Source organism: Lycium barbarum, chromosome 3 (genome assembly GCF_019175385.1).
Source record: "Lycium barbarum isolate Lr01 chromosome 3, ASM1917538v2, whole genome shotgun sequence".
Classification (NCBI taxonomy): Eukaryota; Viridiplantae; Streptophyta; class Magnoliopsida; order Solanales; family Solanaceae; genus Lycium; species Lycium barbarum.
Window position 1 is genome coordinate 15,599,532 of NC_083339.1, and position 20,544 is coordinate 15,620,075.

At 33.9% G+C, this 20,544-nt stretch overlaps 2 long non-coding RNA genes across 2 annotated transcripts; one reads left to right on the forward strand and one right to left on the reverse strand.

Annotated features, from left to right (window-relative positions):
• Positions 1–1,620: 1,620 nt before the first annotated feature.
• Positions 1,621–5,795, reverse strand: LOC132630511 (uncharacterized). The gene is made up of 2 exons (XR_009578597.1): positions 5,218–5,795; positions 1,621–1,980 (listed from the first exon to the last, which is right to left on the reverse strand). It is a non-coding gene; the product is annotated as an uncharacterized LOC132630511 (long non-coding RNA).
• Positions 5,796–15,165: 9,370 nt separating this feature from the next.
• LOC132633757 (uncharacterized) lies at positions 15,166–20,329 on the forward strand. The gene is made up of 3 exons (XR_009579787.1): positions 15,166–15,479; positions 16,394–16,468; positions 20,030–20,329. It is a non-coding gene; the product is annotated as an uncharacterized LOC132633757 (long non-coding RNA).
• Positions 20,330–20,544: the final 215 nt, after the last annotated feature.

Genomic DNA, 20,544 nt, shown 5'->3' on the forward strand with positions numbered 1-20,544 from the left:
ATTAAGCATAAAAAAATTAAATTCAAATTGTCAATCATATATATCTTTAAGAAATAAGGAATCATGTAGTACATAATTTAAAACTTCCAAGCTACTGAAGATTAAGCTCTTCAGCTAAATCTTCAGCTCAAAAGTTTTATAATTTGCCAATATGACAAAGTAATGATATATACCCAAAACATTAAAAGCAACAAATTCTTGAATGTGATTTCGATTGGCACCAAATCAGTACCAAAACTGCTGAATTAAATCACAAATACAACTCAATTTCTTTTGAATCAAAACATCATCAAAACTAAACCACATCACCACCAAATCAATACAAAACTGCTGAATTAAATTACAAGTACTTAAAAATATAAAATAAAAAGAATAGAAAAGCGAAATTGCACTTACTTGCATAAAAATCTGGGGAAGATGTTTGTAAATAATATGATTATGCATGCGTTTATGCAGATACGCAGAGAACCGTTGGACGATAAATGACGATTGATTTGTTCGCCAAGTAGCTCTATATCCATTTTAGGGTGTCAGGTCTTTTTTTGCATTTCATACCCAAGTGAAGAAAGATTTTTTTTTTCCAATAATTAAATTTCTAAGTTCCTTAGTAGCCAGAAATTCCTTTTTCTCGCAGTAGAGCTTCTACTTCCTTGTTTGCCGTCATCGCTTTCCAAATGATAATTAAGAATATATAGAATAATACTAATCTGTTAAGATTATGATAGTGACTCCCAACAACTTACTCTCACCACACTTTTGGCTCGTTGAAAAACCATTTAGAGCACTAGAAAGGACTAAAGAAAAGGTAGACAATGTGATGATAAATTTGAGGAGGTCGCATAAATTCTGATTTGATTTAACTATTCTTGGCTAATAATTTTTCAAACCTAGTTCTAACCCTATCGAGATTGGCACGTGTCGAAGATATAAATCCTCCTTCTCCTTTACTCAACATCAATGTCTAGATGTGCAATGTGAATGGAAGAAAAAAAATTCTGGAAAAAGTGGCCAGAAAATGCTTATCTGTTTGAAAACAAATCTAAAAGGCCCCGTCTTAGGGTTCTGGGGGTCCAAATTTTCAGGGATTTGATCGCTAGAGTGTTCTTTACCCTGTGGTGGTTTAGGATTTGGCACAAAACCCACGGAGAGAAAGTGAGGCAAAACAATCACTGGAATTGAGGCACGGGGCTGTGATGGTTTTTTTTTCTTTTTTTGAGTGTTTATCACCAAAGCTCTGATACCATGTGAGAAATTAAAATATGCAGAATTTTGTGAAATGAACAGTGAAAAGTTGAAAAGGAGATAAGAGGAATCAAAGACTTGTTTGTGACTTCCTAGAAGTGAAAACTGAAACCATTCCAATGAAATCGAAATCGACCCTTAAACCATTGAATATCGAAATCGAACTTTGTAATGAAATTAGCGACTCTTAAACCATTTCAAAATATCAAATTCGCCGACCCCAAAGTGTGGGTTGTGATTGGTGTTGGATTCTCTATCGTTAATTATAGTGAACACCCTAAAGTAAAGGCTAAAGTGTCTTGATGGATATTATATCATATCTGACATTTTGTAAGTACTTCCAACTCAAAAAGGAAATGACATTTATAGAGTAATATCTACAATAGCTTGGAATAGCCATTCGATGAAAACACTGAACATTGTTTAACACTAGTGGTGTGACAACAAAATAGTATAGAGATCCAAACAAAATATACCATGTTTTCCCCATGCAAAACAAAACAACACCATCATATTACAGTTACCAAACAAACTACTACTAACTTCCTTAATAGTCTTAAACAGGCAACCAACATCATAAAAAGAACAGAAGTCTTAAAGATTCCGACATTTTCCAATTCGAACACAAACGAACTCATCTTCTTTTCTGGTAATATGACTTAAACAATGCTTGATCCTATCCTTCACAACATAAGCTTCTCCAGATCAATTGCAATTCATATTCGTCGGAATCATCAACTGCTACAATAAACAAGACTAAATGTTAGACTATACGAAAAGAATAAGGAAAAAATATGAACAACATGCTAACTTAACTAAATTATCCCTTTTGCTAGATGAAATGAAGAACACAAGTGAACTTAACATAAACACGTTCCTATCAGTTCTTTGGTTTTACCAAAAAGCTAAAGTAAATGCCCAACAGTGATATTTTCTCATCAAAGGTGCAACAGTTATTTTTGACCTGCCTTAATCCTTAAAAAAAAATAGAAGAGTTTAGATCCTCAAAATAGAGCTTTTAGGCATACAAAGACAGAACCAAATAGTCGCTAAAAATTGAAACACTATACCAACCCAATTTAGACAAGTAGATCAAAAGCAGTGATGGGTAACATACTTTTATGCTGTTCTTATAAACTATAGGAAGCTAAAATACACTTGCAATTTATATGCCACATTTTTTAAATGTAAAATGGCTCATAACCTTAACATAAATAAGGTAAAGGGAGAATCTCCCATTGCCTCTGTCACATTTCTACATGCTTATCTAGCATAGTTATGCCACATTTTATGCAAGGTACCTTCTACTTTGTTTTATCTTTTCAATCGCAGAAAATAAACTTTAGTGACTAAAAGGGGAAGTCCACCTACATCCCCATCATTAGTACCTTCCTCAAATTCCACTCTTCCCACTAATCAAATGAGGGAAACATTTTAAACTACAGTGACTAAAGGGGGAAGTCCACCTACATCCCCATCATTAGTACCTTCCTGAAATGCCACTCTTCCCACTAATCAAATGAGGGACACAATACCTCAACCCACTATGGAACTTCAATTAGCATACTTTACAGAAAAAAACTTAAAATGCTCCCAACAATTATATCTTCAATAATCAGTTGTCACTTTAGAGAATCTTGAACCCTAAGATGATCAAGACAGTACCCAACATGTAAAGGTTCAAACTTTACATGTGCAAAAATTACAACTGAAGCAAAAAAGGAATAATGATAACAAGAAACAGCAGAATAGATACCGACCACATTTTTACCAAATCGTAGAAAAGAGAAATGCACTTACCGGCATGAAAATCTCCCCCATATGAAACTCAATGAAGCAATGTTTGTCAGGAATACGAGTAAGCATACGATTATGTAGAGACGCCTAGAAATGTTCGATGATAAAAGATGGTTAATTTGTTCTCTGAATAGCTCTATGTCCGATTTGAGGGTGTCACCCTTACTTTGCATATCATTCCCAAGTGAACAAAGATCTTATTCACTAATACTTAAATTTCAACTCTCCTTAGTAGCTAGATTTTTTTCTTCTTGTAGTAGAGCTTTTACTTCATTCCTTACATTAATGGGCTTCCAAACGATAATTACCAATATAAATAAAAATACTAATCCGTGGAACAATAAGATATAGGTTGCTAGAAGCTTACTCTCTTTACACTTTTGGACCGTCTTTTTGATGTGGGTGGAAGTTTACGCAGATTTCTAGTTTGTTCAATGACAAACTCGAAATATCAACCATGAGTATATTTCTCAAAAGCCATTTAAGTATAATGAATCCAGATAGCATGCTAAGCTCTGGAGTATTTCATGGCTTGCCACATAAGTCTGGCAGCTTCTTCTATGTTTCCTGAATCGCAGTGGGAGTTTGAAAACATATATTACACTTAGTTGTTTATGTCATTTTAAGCTTACAAAATTACTTCGTCTAGTTCCTTTCACGTAGGGTAGACATGGATGTTGAGAAAGGGATTATATCGTCGACAAGTGACGATGTTGATAGGCTCAGATTTAGGTTTGAAAAGTTGATAGACAAGAATGATAAATCCAAAGAAGATTTGTATCATCTTCTCAAATTGGTCGTCACATTTTCTACCTTTATTGTTGCACTTTCTAGTGCTTTACATGGTTTTTGAAGGTGTAGTAAGGATAATTTGCAAGCAACTGCATACATATGCTTCCATGCGACCATATATAGTAGCCGGTTTAACCGTAATTGTCTTGTTGAAGGGCGTAGCGGCAAGGAGTAAACTAAAATTTCTACTTAAAGAAAAAGAGTTTCTTGCTATTAAGGAATATAAGAATTTAACTATTGAGGAAATAAAGCTTTCTTCATTTTGGGATGAGATGCAGAAGAAGGGCGATGCTCTAAACTGCGATAAAGAGCTACTTGGCGAACAAATCAATAATCCTTGATCGTCGCAAGCTGCTCTACATATCTACAAAATCGTATGCGTATTCATATTATTTACAAACTGCATTCCAGTGGTTCTTTTCGTCAACAAATTTAAATGCCATCACTTGTGATATCATTATAGAGTGTGTTATAAATTCTATGATGATCTTAGAATATTTAGTTCTTTCTTCTTCTTTTGTAATTTCATTTCGAGTTGATTTAAAAAGTTCATTTCTCTAATTGTGAAAGCATGGTGTTGTAAAGTTTTAGCCATTATGGGCGTTTGAAACAAGTAGATATTCTTCTTTCTCTTTGTGTTTTTTTTTATCTTTCTAATAATATAAACATCTCTTATATATATGAGTTTTACGGTGATCTGCTGGTTTAATTGTATACCATAAACTTTCTAGAAATGATATAGGGTTGCAAGCTTTGTTTATCAAATCTACTTACTCATGTTATCTCATCTTGCTAACTTTCTAACATAAATCCCAAAATATTTAATCTTTAGCTACTTTCAACAAAGATCAAAGGCACAGTAAAAGAAACATAGACACCAAAACAAAAGCAACAAAAAATGAAAAAAGGGTGCACGAAATCCATTCTTATATATTTTATTTAAAAAAGTAATCCACAAGGAAAAGAACAAACATGACTACGACCTTTAATTAACAAGCAGGGATCAATGATAAGTATCTAGACAAATCACAAACAAACACAAAGGTTGATTTTGTTTTAAATATAAACGAGAAAAAAATAAAACAAGGAGCAGACTTGTGTAAAAAAAAAAAAAAATGCAACTTAACCCAAAAGTTGAAAGGGAAAAAAAAAACTTAGCTTAATCAAACTAACAGAGACAAATTAAAAAGGCTCCATATTATGCTTTGAACACACCATAAATGAAATATATGAAAGAAAAACGGACCTTAACAATCAATCTTCTTGAAATAACAACGAATTCCAGCTACAAACAATTTGGCAGGAGGAACTGGTTTATAACTAGCTATATATATATATATATATATATAATAATAATAATAATAATAATATGAAAGAAAAACGGACCTTAACAATCAATCTTCTTCAAATAACAACGAATTCCAGCTACAAACAATTTGGCAGGAGGAACTTGTTAAGTGATTAGGGTTTATAACTAGCTATATATATATATTACGTGAGTCCTTGGATCTAGAGACAAGGAATGGCTCAGATTAACTCATGGGCTACCCCCTTTTTTTTATGCCGGGGACCAAAATATTTTCAACCTTGACGAAATGTGCTGCTCTTTGGACCGAAAAATAAATGGGCTTCAGCCTTGTCCCTAAATGAGCCCATATTTGGTCCCTACAAACTTAGTCCAATATACTATATGTATGTATTTTTTTTTTTAAAATGCACATACCAATAAAAATGGACAAAGTTGAAAAGTAGAACTATGTTTTTGTATTTTCAAAAGAAACAAAAAAATTCAAATAAAGTAAAAGTCCAAGCTAAAAACTCAAAAACGAATATATAACTTGGTAAAAAATTAGGTGTTTACAGGAACCAAAAGTAATTCAATTTTATCTAAATATCACAGGAAGTCATTAAGAGGAAACAAAGTGACATTTTAAAAAATAGTTACGCAAAGCTGACTTTTGGCAAAAAATATTAATGACTTTCTTTGATACTTAGGAAAACATTTAGCGATTTTTTGTAACACAATATAGTTTATGTCTTTCTATGATACTTAGGCAAAATTGAATGATTACAAATAATAATTTAATTATTTTAGTGCAATAAAATATAAATTAAGTGACTATTTGTTAAACTATCCCTCTATATAACAATTACCAATACCTGAGATGTCTATAAGCCTATTTTGGTTCTAAATAGGTGGTATTTGTGTTGTGCTCGAACATATGCTCGAAAACAGGGGCGAACTTATAGTCAATTTAGTGGTGCTTCAACACCCGTTAAACTCGACGCAAACTGGGTATAGTTATATAGAAAATATATGAAAATTAGGTATAGAAACTCAAAAAGCACCCTAGAAACCAAATACATAGTTGGGTGCTCTGGTTTCCAGGTGGAATATTAAAGCTTTGGGTGATTGGCTAACTTGGGTTCGAACCTCCACTTATGATTTTATTTTCATTAAATTTAATGAGGCACCCATGACCTTTAAATCCTAGGTCCAAGACTGGCTCGAAATCGTTGTTTATATTATTTGCCCAAATATTTGCATACACTACAAGATATAATAAGAGGTTCTACAAGATATAATAAGAGAAAAGGATACGGTTATTATGCTCGGATAAAAAACGCTGTCAAATCTAGCAGGTCATTGGCACTTTTGCCCCTATTTTGTGGTGGTCTTTAATTTTAGCCCTTCAATGCAAACAATTTTCTCGAGGGGCATAAGTTTATATTTTCGCATCGTAATATCGCACAAATTATGCCCCCACCCTTAAAGAACTTATGCCCTGCTAAGCATAAGTTTGATCGCTAAGGGCAACCAGCCCGTTTGAAAGGTAAAAGTGCATTTTTTTCTCCTCAATGACTACATATCTTTTGAGGACCAAACTGAAAAGTAGAAAATTGTATAAAAAGAACTACAATATATAATAAGCTGAATTCTTACTTAAAATTAATGGGTCTAAATTAAAAAAGACACACATCTTGCTATCACTGTGATATTAAAAGAATTAGAAGCAATGCTAATGCCATTAACAAAAATTCTCTCTTGATAAAACGGCTCGAAGACAGTAGTTTCTTTTCTTACCGGTAACCATGCTTCCTGATGGCATCGCCGACTGTAAGCAACCGACGATGGTATCACCAGATCTAACCAATGATCCTACCTCTTCTATTCTTGCGCTTCATCAATTGCTATTTACTGCTCCGAAATCGGTTGCTAGCTCACTGAAGGTCTATAATGGACAAATGTAGGCTCACCCTAGTGGACAATTCTCGTCTTGTAGACAAAAATTGAAGAAAATCAGGTCAGTTTTTAAAGCTTAATTCCCTATTATGGGACCGTTAAAATAGGACTTTTTTTTATAAGGTAAGATTTTATTAAAAAAACAGTATCAAGATGATACTGTAAAGGTACAAGGAAAAAGCAATCTGGATTACATTAGAAACCTAAGTAGTCTAGCATGTCCACCATGTTATCTAAATTCATAACAACATTTCCATCTTTCCAATAATACAACTGGTGCAAAAAACTATATTTCACAGATTGCAACTACTAGACCTAATTCAACAGAGAATTCATGATAACATGGATGAAGCGGATCAAAATCAAAGATCAAAGTTATGTCAAACCATAAAATTTCCACCAAATATTTAAACAACCAGATGCTAAACCACTTAACAAAATAATCAAGCCAAACATCCCATAACTCATACATCATTCACAACAAAATTAAAACACATAAAATAAACGTAAGAGAAGATTAAACCTTTAATGGAGATGAGGTTTTCCATCCAAATGATACAATATGTTTTTTGATTAAAATCGTAAGAATGAAATTAACATAAACCAAAAACCTTACTATTTTCATCAAAAAACGGCTTTTAAAAGCTCATTAGTGTCGGCCAATTTTTAACCTTCATGGAAACCTTATATCTCATCAAATACCATGAAGGATAAAGATTAAATATTTTGGGATTTATGTTAGAAAGTTAGCAAGATGAGATAACATGAGTAAGCAGATTTACATGCGTCTTTTGATGTGGGTGGAAGTTTAAGCAGATTTCTAGTTTGTTCAACGACAAACTTGAAATGTCATCCATGAGTATATTTCTCAAAAGCAATTTAAGTATAATAAATCCAGATAGCATGCTAAGCTCTGGTGTATTTCATGGCTTGCCACTCAAGTCTGTCAGCTTCTTCTATGTTTCCCGAATCGCAGTGGGAGTTTAAAAACAACTATTACACTTAATTTTTTATGTCATTTTAAGCTTACAAAGCTTACTTCATCTAGTTCCTTTTCATGTAGGCTAGACATGGATGTTGAGAAAGGGATTATATCGTCGACAAGTGACGATGTTGATAGGCTCAGAACTAGGTTTGAAAAGTTGATAGACAAGAATGATAAAATCAAAGCAGATTTGTATCATATCCTCAAATTGGTCGTCACATTTTCTACCTTAATTGTTGCACTTTCTAGTGCTTTACATGGTTTTTGAAGGTGTAGTAAGGATAATTTGCAAGCAACCGCATACATATGCTTCCATGCGACCATATATAGTAGCCGGTTTAACCGTAATTGTCTTGTTGAAGTGCGTAGCGGCAAGGAATAAACTAAAATTTCTACTTAAAGAAAAAGAGTTTCTTGCTACTAAGGAATATAAGAATTTAACTATTGAGGAAATAAAGCTTTCTTCATTTTGGGATGAGATGCATAAGAAGGGCGACGCTCTAAACTGCGATGAAGGGCTACTTGGCGAACAAATCAATAATCCTTGATCGTCGCAAGCTGCTCTACATATCTACAAAATCGTATGCGTATTCATATTATTTACAAACTGCATTCCAGTGGTTCTTTTCGTCAACAAACTTAAATGTCATCACTTGTGATATCATTATAGAGTGTGCTATAAATTCTGTAATGATCTTAGAATATTTAGTTCTTTCTTCTTCTTTTGTAATTTCATTTCGAGTTGATTTAAAAATTTCATTTCTCCAATTATGAAAGCATGGTGTTGTAAAGTTTTAGCCATTATGGGCATTTGAAACAAGCAGATATTCTTCTTTCTCTTTGTGTTTTTTTTGGTCTTTCTAATAATATAAACATCTCTTATATATATGAGTTTTAAGGTAATCTGCTGGTTTAATTGTATTTCATAAACTTTCTTGAAATGATATAGTGTTGCAAGCTTTGTTTATCCAAAAAAAAAAATATATCTCTATTTACCGCAATCAATGTTCATACTTTGATTTGTTTTTGTGTAAACAATTAATTCAAACAGTTAAGTTACATCTTAGTTTTCTCCAAAAGTAATTGAAACTCATCCTTTATTAACATTGAATATTTACTTAAAATTAGTACTCACTCTGTTCATTTTTACTTGTCTAGTAAATTAAAAATAAATGTCCATTTTTACTTGTCCAGTTTGAAAATTCAAGAAATAACATTTATTAGTATATGTTTAATTGATCTCAATTATTTAGATGATAGTATGTGATATAGTAAAATGTCATGTTATTTATTGCTCTTTAGAGGTGTGTCAAGTCAAACATAGACAAATAAAAACGGACAAAGGGAGACACAATTTATCAAGACTATATATGGAGGAGAACTTCGCTACAAAAGGCTTTGGCTTTGCTTGTATCAATTTAAGTAAGAATTTTGAAGTCTACTAAATATATCCTACAAGCAAAGAGGTTGCCCAAGATAGGAGAACCTTTCCACCAGTATAGATTCAATTTCTAACATGGTTGAATGTAGTATTCGGTTTCCAATCTCGCGTGGAACTTGCTCTTGGAGTGATTTCCGGGACAGAAGCTGATCATTACGCGGATCCAGATCTTCAAATTATTAGCTTAATTTTATCAATTGTAAAGAGTCTTTTATATTTCTATATTACCACTTATACTTGCTTAATTGCTTTTAATCACATTGAGAATAAAAAGAGGTGCTTAACGTATAAAAGTTAAACCCAATTTTTAATAAGTTGTAAATGACATAGCGACAATTTGGTGTAAGAAGATGAAGTAATTAGGGATTAGGTCGCCAGAGTGTTCGCTACCCTGTGGTGGTTTCAGACTTGGCACCAAATAAACGGAGAGAAAGTGACGCAAAACAATCACTGAAATTGAGGCATGGGCTACGATGGTTTTTTTTTCTTTTTGAATGTTTATCACTAATGCTCTGATACCATGTGAGAAATTATGGGAGAAAAATATTACTGAACTGTATATCTACAACATTACACCGATTCCTATTTATAGGTAGTGTATCCCAATCCTTTTTCATGCAGGATAATATATGCGAATCCTATTCCTATGCATATTTTAACAATTCTCATTAAGCATAAAAAAAATTAGATTCAAATTGTCAATCATATATATATATTATTAAGAAACAAGGAATCACGTAGTACATAATTTCAAACTTTCAAGCTACTGAAGACTAAGCTCTTCAGTTAAATCTTCAGCTCAAAAGTTTTATAATTCGGTAATGTGACAAAGTAATGATATATTTACCAAATCAGTACCAAAACTGCTGAATTAAATCACAAATACAACTCAATCTCTTTTGAATCAAAACATCATCAAAACTAAATCACATCACCACCAAATCAGTACAAAACTGCTGAATTAAATCACAAGTAATTAACAATATAAAATAAAAAGAATAGAAAAGAGAAATTTCACTTACTCACATAAAAATCTGGAGAAGATGTTTGTAAATAATATGATTATTCTTGCGAGTATGCAGATATATAGAGAACCGTTCGACGATAAATGACGGTTGATTTGTCCGTTCGACGATAAATAACGGTTGATTTGTTCGCCAAGTTGCTCTATATCCCCTTTTAGGGTGTTGGCCTTTCTCTGCATTTCATTGCCAAGTGAAGAAAGATTTTTTTTTCCTAATAATTAAATTTCTAAGTTCCTTAGTAGCCAGAAATTTCTTTTCTCGCAGTAGAGCTTCTACTTCCTTCTTTGCCGTTATCGCCTTCCAAATGATAATTAAGAATATATAGAATAATACTAATTTGTGCAAGATTATGATAGTGGCTCCTAGAAACTTACTCTCACCACACTTTTGGCTCGTTGAAAAATCATTTAGAGCACTAGAAAGGGCTAAAGAGAAGGTAGACAATGTGATGATAAATTTGAGGTCGCACGAATTCTTATTTGATTTGGATATTCTTGGCTAATAATTTTTCAAACCTTGTTCTAACCCTATCGATATTGGCACTTGTTGAAGATATAAACCGTGCTTTTCCTATATTCAACATCCATGTCTGGCTATGCAACGTGAATGGAAGAAAAAAATTCTCGAAAAAGTGGCCAGAAAAATACTTATTTGTTTGAAAAAAAAATCTAACAAGCGCCATGTTAGGGTTCTGGGGGTCGAAATTTTCAGTGGTTTGGTCGCCGGAGTGTTCTTTACCCTGTGGTGGTTTCGGATTTGGCACAAAATCCACGGAGAGACCTTATACTTTGTTTTATCTTTTCAATCACAGGAGATAAACTTCAGTGACTAAAGGGGTAAGTCCACCTACATCCCTATCATTAGTACCTTCCTCAAACCCACTGTGGAACTTCAATTAGCATACTTTACAGAAAACATACTTAAAATGCTCCCAGCAATTATATCTTCAATAATCAATTGTCACTTTAGAGAATCTTGAACCCTGAGATGATCAAGGCAGTACCCAACTTGTAAAAGTTCAAACTTACATGTGCAAAAATTACAACTGAAGCAAAAAGGAATAATGATAAAAAGAAACACAATAATAGATACCAACCACAATTTTACCAAATCGTAGGAAAGAGAAAATGCACTTAACCAGCATGAAAATCTCCCCCAGATGAAACTCAATGGAGCAATGTTTGACAAGAATACGAGTAAGCATACGATTATGTAGAGACGCCTAGAAATGTTCGACGATAAAAGACGGTTAATTTGTTCGCTCAACAACTCTATGTCCGATTTGAGGGTGTCGCCCTTACTTTGCATATCATTCCCAAGTGAACACAGATCTTGTTCACTAATACTTAAATTCCAAATCTCCTTAGTAGCTAGAATTGTTTTTCTTGTAGTAGAGCTTTTACTTCATTCCTTGCATTAATGGACTTGCAAACGATAATTACCAATATAAATAAAAATACTAATCCGTGGAAAATATGATACGGGTTTCTAGAAGCTTACTCTCTTTACACTTTTGGGCCATATATATTCCATTTAGAGTAGTAGTAATGGCAGAAGTGAAGGTAGATAATGAGAAGATAAACTTGAGTAGGTCGAATAACTTTGATTTGATTTGGATATACCTACTCCTAACTCTATCTAGATTCGCATGTCTTGAGGGTATAAAACCTCCTTCACCTTTCTCAATATCCATGTCTGAGATGAAGGAGAAAGGTTGGAATCGGTATTGAAGGAAAAAGGGGAAATAATGTAGAGAAGATTTTGGAGGGAAGAAAAGGATTGAGTATTTATAAGAGCTGAGAATTATGGAGGGAAAGGTTAAAAAAATAAAGAGACGGAACGTGGTGAAGAATGTGGAAATGAGAAAATACGCGCGAGTATTTGAAAAATTTAGAAGGAAATAAGAGAACATTTTTTTCCCTATTTATTTCACTCTCTCTCCAATTTATTACTTCACTAACTAGATTTATCTACTAGAGTTAATAAAAAATGAGACTTTTTAATTGTACAAACCCAAGGATGATAAAAGGAAATTTCTTGGTTTGAAATCATGTCATTCTTGAACTAATAACCTAGATTCCTATTCTAGGCTAATTAACCAACCCCAAATGCTAATCTTTCCTCAATTTCACAAATGGGTTACAACTAGATTTCTTCAAATTGGGAATTTATAAGTAAAAGAATTTTAGTTATGACTTGTGTGATGAAGTTAGCAAATAAAACCTGGATTATTGGTCCATGAAAGCCTAGGAAATCTAGTTGGGTATAAATTCTGATTTTACCCTTACAAACTCGAAATTTTATATAAAATTTCTAGAATTTGACTTTTATTCACTTGAACTCGTTGACCTCCCTAGACTCTATGTTTCCCGAGGAGTCTGAAAACAGATATTACACTTGATTTTTTATGTCATTTAAGTTTAAAAAAACTTACTTCATCTATTTCCTTTCATGTAGGCTAGAAATGGATGTTGAGAAAGGGATTATATCGTCGACAAGTGACTATGTTGATAGGCCCAGAACTAGGTTTGAAAAGTTGATAGACAAGAATGATAAAATCAAAGAAGGTCTGTATGATATTCTCAAATTGGTCATCACTTTTTCTACCTTTACTGTTGCACTTTCTAGTGCTTTACATGGTTTTCGAAAGTGTAGTAAGAAAAATTTGCTAGTAATCGCATACATATGCTTCCATGCAACCATAGTAGCCGGTTTAACCGTAATTGTCTTGTTGAAGGGCGTAGCGGCAAGGAATAAACTAAAATTTCTACTTAAAGAAAAAGAATGATAAAAAGTTCATTTCTCCAATTGTGAAAGCATGGTGTTGTAAAGTTTTAGCCATTATGGGAGTTTGAAACAAGTAGATATTCTTCTTTCGCTTTGTGTTTTTTTATCTTTCTAATAATATAAACATCTCTTATATATATGAGTTTTAAGGTAATTTGCTGGTTTAGTTGTATTCCATAAACTTTCTTGAAATGATATAGTGTTGCAAGCTTTGTTTATCAAATCTACTTACTCATTTTATCTCATCTTGCTAACTTTCTAACATAAATCCCAAAATATTTAATCTTTAGCTACTTTCAACAAGATCAAAGGCACAATAAAATAAACATAGAGCCAAAACAAAAGCAACAAAATATGAGAAAAGGGTGCACGAAATCCATTCTTATATTTTTCTTAAAAAAAGTTATCCTAAAGGAAAAGAACAAACATGACTACAACCTTTAACTAACAAGTAGGGATCAATATAGACAAATCACAAACAAACAAAAAGGTTGATTTTGTTTTAAATATAAACGAGAAAAAATAAAACAAGGAGCAGACTTTTATCAAAAAGATGCAGCTTAACCCAAAAGTTGAAAAAAAAAAAGAAAGAAAACATAGCTTAATCAAACTAACAGACACAAATTAAACAGGCTCCATATTATGCTTTGAACACACCATAAATGAAATATATGAAAGAAAAACGGACCTTAACAATCAATCTCCTTCAAGTAACAACGAATTCCAGCTACAAACAATTTGGCCGGAGGAACTTGTTAAGTGATTAGGGTTTATAACTAGCACTATATATCCTTGTATCTAGAGACAAGGAACGACTCATATGGGCTACCCCTTTTTTATGCCTTTGGCCCAAATTGGGCGCAAAATATTTTCAACCTTGACGAAAATGAGCGGCTCTTTTGACCGAAAAATAAATGGGCTTCAACCTTATCTCTAAATGAGCCCATCTTTGTGTAACGACCCATTTGGTCGTTTAGAACTTTTAGGCCTAATATACCTAAAACACCATTTTCATGGTCTAATTTTGGTGTTTATAGCTTGCGATTACGGGTGATTCGGTTATTTAATTGACGAGTAAATTTTAGAATATATGTATTTGATGTGTGTGAATAGTTTATTCATAGAAAGATTATTTGCACACATATAAGGTGTAAGTGGGTAAATATGGTATTTGACGGAGTGGATAATTTAAATGGTTGAGTAAAAAGATTATTTTGGATAATGATTTTATTTGGGGAGTAATAGGACAAACCCATAAGTAATTATTTGAGTAATTGATTAATTAAGAGTTAGTGGGAGACAAAAAGGGATATGCTATAATTTTCAATAGGCTAATATGTATGGGATATTGCCTGATTTCAATGCTGAGACTAATATTAGTTATTAATCGATTAATATTAGGTAGTTGGTTAACCATAATATTAGGTAGTTTCCCACTAAGTGAATATCAGGTCATGTCTTTCCACCTACCTATATAAATATTAACTTTACTATTATGAATGTATAAGTGGGTAGACCCCACCATCCACCAAGAAATAAATATAGTTAAGGTTCTTTTATTTCTTAAGAAAGGGAAAGAGTAGTATATGCAAAGGTGCTGCAACGTGCTACTTTAGGTGGAAACATTTAACAGAAGGTGACATTAAATTAGTCCATTTAGTGGAGGAGCACATAATCATTTTGTGCATTAACTTATTATACCCCACCAAGCATGCTAATGGAAAAATTTAATCATGAATGATGGCATGCCTAGTGGAGCATGTGTTATCATGGCTGACAGCATTATGATTAGTGGATGACAAAGCCTAATTCATAATTCATCTGCTCAAAGTCGAACCAGAGAGAGAAACACTTCATCTTCACCAAAGTTGAGTTGAAAGAGAAAGAACCACACATGGTAGCTTTCTGAAGCTCAAGGCCAGCCCCTTTTCAACACCATTAAATTCTTAATCTTCATCTTGATTTGGAGAAAGAATTATGAATAACCATGACTGCCAAGCTCACGTCCATGGCAGCCCTTAACCCACTTCAAGTGTTGCAAGATAAATTAATTTCCTAAGGTGTTCTAGGCACTTAAAGGAGAAGCAAGGTTAGAGTTTAAGTTGAAGAAGATGAAGTGGTGCAAATGGTGCAAGTTATTGTAGGGCTGTCCAAATTAAATTTGAGGTAAGATTCCGTTCCTTTTTTTTTGTCATGAAATTGGGGTTAATGATGTTGTAATGGACGGGATTTTGCGGAATAAAGGTTATTATCTATAATGGTATTTATTGAAATTGTATCAATAATTATATACTGCTTACAAAAAATTATAAAAGTTAATATAATCAACCTATATTATATACTTAATGGGCATTGGTATTTAATGGTTAAAAATAACAATTGTATATAATAACTTATATTATATACTTATATAATAACGGAATGGGCATTGGTATTTAATGGTTAAATAAGTGGGCTGGGCATTGGTTAAAAATAAGTGGGCTGGTTGTTATCATGATAACCTATATTATATACTTATATATATTATATCATGATAACCTATATTACAGTACCCATACATGATTATATCAAGTATAATATACTTGTAATTTAGTATTGAGGTAATATAATGGATATCTTAAGGTTATTATATCTTACCTCATATCAATATATCATAATGTATAACTTCAGGTAATTATAATAACTGGTAGTTAGTTATAACTTCTAATTATAAAAGCTAATATAACTTAAGTTAATACTAACCATTATTATTATCGTTATTTTCAAGTTTGGATTTTGTGGAATTATGAGGATTGTTATGGTGCTATGTTCTTATGGATTAGATGTACATAAGGTTGTTGGTGTCGTTGTTGTGATTTGGAATTAATTTGGAGTTCGCATGGGGTGAATTATTTAGAGGAGATGCCGCCCGAATTATATGATCCTTAGATAATGAGTGAAATTATTTTTCAATAAAATTCCAAATCTGCCCTTGTGGGCCCAAGGCCACCTTTTGGAGTGCGTTTTTGGGTTTCGAATATAGGTATAACAATATGGGCGCTCTTGAATTTTTATTCTAACGTAGATTATATATTTGATAGGCTTTGTCCGTTCGGAAGCACTTCAGAAGGAAAGAGCTTTGGCGTGAAAGTTCCTGACACCTGTTCGGCATTGAGGTAGGTTACGGCTTACTTTATGTCTAGACTCCGGTTAGCAAAACGTACGTAGATAGTAGTGATTGACGGGGAAAGCATGATAGGTCTTTAGGCATGGTGTGGAGGTAAATTCCATCTAGGTTGATATTGTCAGCTGTTACGTGGGCTTGTCACCATTATTGTGATACTGTTATGTGGGCTCGTCGCCATCATTGCGATATTGTTATGTGAGCTTGTCACTGTATTGTGATTTCATGTACTTGATATAATTTCCTCTCTCTTGTTATCTCACTGGTCATATGGAAGAGGAAGGTTATTACTGAGAACCTGAATATTGAATTGCACTTCCTAGTATGAATCTATGGAACCTATGACTGCGGTGATTATTGAGGTTGATTTCATGTGAGGCATGCATCCCATATTCTATGTGCTATTTGATGTAATTATCACCTAGTTGTATCTTTATCACATACTAGCTCACTCACGTTATGAAAGGGAAGGGTAATATTGATTATTGAGCCATGGACAATAATATAACTTGTACTTGTTTATTGCATATTGGTGATATAGTTGAGATTGATATCATGCATGACATGCTTCCATATTACTTTTATGTTGTCCTAATGGTGAGGAGAGTGATTGAGAGACTCCGAGGTCTTTGCCGGAGATTGAGAGTGACAGAGAGACTCCGAGGTCTTTGCCGGAGATTGAGAGTGACAGAGAGACTCCGAGGTATTTGCCGGAGATTGAGAGTAATTGATAGCCTCCGAGGTTTCTGCCGGAGAGCACGAGTGGTACATGGACTTCGCGGGTCCCCTATGGGTCATGACTATGAGGCATTGCCATAGCATGTGTGTACGAGAGTGGAGCGTGAGAGGTGACTACTGCATTGCATAACATTTACATAGCACGACATTGCATTGCATAGCACTCCATTTGAATTGCCATTCATGTCATTGCATGGCACATTCTCTGATTGATTCTTGATTTGTGAATTATTGAGTTGTTGTTTGTGAGTATTTATTTTAGAGGCTTGATGGACTCGAGGTTTATAGATTTCTCCCTAGGCTTATAACCTGAGATATTGAAATCCCTTGTGACTATCGTTACTGCAAGACTTTCATATGTGCTAGAGTTGTGACTGTGTTTGATTACTTATCTGCTTACCTGTTAGTTGCTTCTTGTTTATATGCGTGAACTAACCATTGTCGGCCTATGATACCTACGAGCCTTGTGTTGTGCTCATACTACTCTTGCTACACTCCTTGTGGAGTGTAGAGTTATTTTTAGGTGATGTTCGGAGTCTCACGACCGTTTCGAGACATTCGTCAAAGGGGGTTTGGGTGAGCTATTTGAGATCTTGCAACCCAGAGTCTCTCCTTAGATTTCTGTTGTTCTCTATCCTTAAACAGAAGTCGTATCCAGTTTGAGTCTGTTATCTACTTCAAATTGTAAACTTCTTAGAAGCTCTTGTATGAGTCTAGACCAGGTTTTGGGAATTTCTTATAATAAAAGTATTTATTCCGCATGTTGTATTCAAATTAAGGTAGTTACTGAAGGGTTCGCCCACCAGGGAGGGTTAGTGTGGGTGCCCGCATGATCCATGATTTGGGTCGTGACACTTTGGTCCCTACAAACTTAGTCCGATATACTATATGTATGTATTTATTTATTTTTTTAAAATGCACATACAATTAAAATGGACAAAGTTGAAAATTAGAACTATGTTTTGGCATTTTCATAAGAAATAAAAAAAATTAAATAAAGTAAAAGTCCAAGCTAAATACCCGAAAATAAATAGATAATTTGGTAAAAAATTAGGTGTTTACATGAACCAAAAGTCATTCAATCTGTCTAAATATCACATGTGACGCCCCGTATCTTAGAACAAAGGTTAGACTTATATCATTAGAGTTTAGCAGAGAATTTGAAAGTTTGTGCGTTTTGCGAAAATGGTCAACAGGCCTACTTCGAGCACCCATAACCCCTTTATTTATTGAGAATTTGAGAAAACGTAAAACATGAGAGTTGTATCCCTTTGGAGTATCTTTCCAACGGTATCTTATGGAGCTCAAACGGAGCCCTGTGCTAAGAGTTATGCCTGTTTTACTATCACTGGTTGGAGCAGAATTTTCAGATTTTGGGTTACGTTTTTAGCCTTTTCCTACTCGAATTGGGACTCCTTATTTTATTATTGTATGAAGTAAAAACGTCCCTAACACTATTTTATACCCTAAGAGACTATTATTTTTCTCTCTACCTCCATATCGAAAGAACCTATGCACTCCAATCCTTCAAGAACCGCAAGAAAATCATTCTTGCTATCAAGAAACCTTCAAGAGTTGGTTTGACAATCTTGTTTCTTGAGGTTTCCTCTAAGGTAAATCATTCATTCAAGAACCTCTGAATTATACAAGGTTACATAGTTTCTAAACACTAGAATAAATCCATCCACCCCGGTACCCATAAAATCAAGAGTTGTAAAGAGTTAGAGAAACCCCTAGTATTTTTCCGTTGACTTTCACTCCGACCAGCCATATTTAATTGGTATTTCCGGTAATCTAACCGTTGTATCAAGACCAAATTTTAACTGAGTGTTCATAACACATAAGTCTAAAATATGAACGGTGAAGATTGGATTTGGAGGTCTGGTACAGTACTCTTTGAGCCACGAACAGTAGCTACGAAAATCAGTGAAAATCCTCTCAAGGTTTCCAAATTCAAAGCTTTTGGAATTCTTCTTCAAGTTTTGGAGCGATTAAGGTATGTAGAGTTACTATCTACGTGTGGGAACATCATTGTTCTTCCCCACGCCTCATAATCCATAAATTATGATTCTTTACGAAAAACTAGGGTTTCTATACTATGCTCATGATAACCCTAGGTCCATGTCCATGATTATATTATCTATGAATTGTTATAATTCCATCATTGAGTTCTTAATATTTCTTTATGATTATTAAGAATCTGTCCGTAATCTATGAAAAACCCATATATCTCATTCCATGGGTTCATGCATGCTAGTTTATGATATATTATGCTATTTCAAGAAAATACTATACATGTTTTACAAGTTCATGCAAGCAAGCTATAATTCATGATATCCATGTACAAGCAAGTTATATTCGTGAAAACCATGGGCAGCAAGTGCCACTTATTTTACATGTTCATGTTTTTGGGAGTTGCTTTAATTACCGAGGAGGGCTTCAGATAGCCTGAAACTACGTAGCCACCGTAGGATGAAGATCGCTCCACCCATGTTCCGGACGATCTCTCATAATGATTGGATCCTTTCATATTTTATTAAATCTCATGTTCCCTGGCAAGGACTGAGTGTTCTGCTGGTGGGACGCAAGCACCAGACCATGGATCGGTTATAAGTTATTGCTCTCCCTACTTATGATATTTTTACCATGTTATATATAAATATATGTATTCATGTTCATGTCCAGGTTTTCAGTTTCAGTTTTTATCATGTTATTTCATGTCCCATGTTATTTCATTCAGTTGCTTTACGTACCAGTACATTCAATGTGCTGACGTCCCCTTTTATTGCCCGGGGGCCTGCATTTCACGATGCAGGTACTGATATACAGGACGACACATCTGCTCAGTAGGACAACATTCGTATCAGCTTATTGGTGAGCCCCATCTCATTCGGGGTTTAGTCAACTTTTGTTTTATGATTAGTTATGCATCTAAGGTATGCTGGGGGCCTTGTCCCAGTAAGTATGTTTTCCAATCAGACTCCTGATAGAGGTTTCATAGACTAGACAAGTCAGTTATGTTATGTCAGACATTCAGAGTCGTATAGCTATTTTGGCTCATTCATGTTATTTCCGCACTCATGTTTAAACAAGTATTTTTATTAAGTATTATGACTTACTGCGTTTCATAAAGGCTCATCATGCATTCACGTTATATTCCGCTCATGTTATGCCTCATGATGATTCAGCAAGCCATGTGGTTCGCTCAGTCACATGCAGTAAGGCACCGAGTGCCGTGTTTCGCCCAGGCCATGGTTCGGGGCGTGACATCACAGGAAGTCATTAAGGGGAAACAAAGTGACATTTTAAAAAATAGTTACGCAAAGCTGA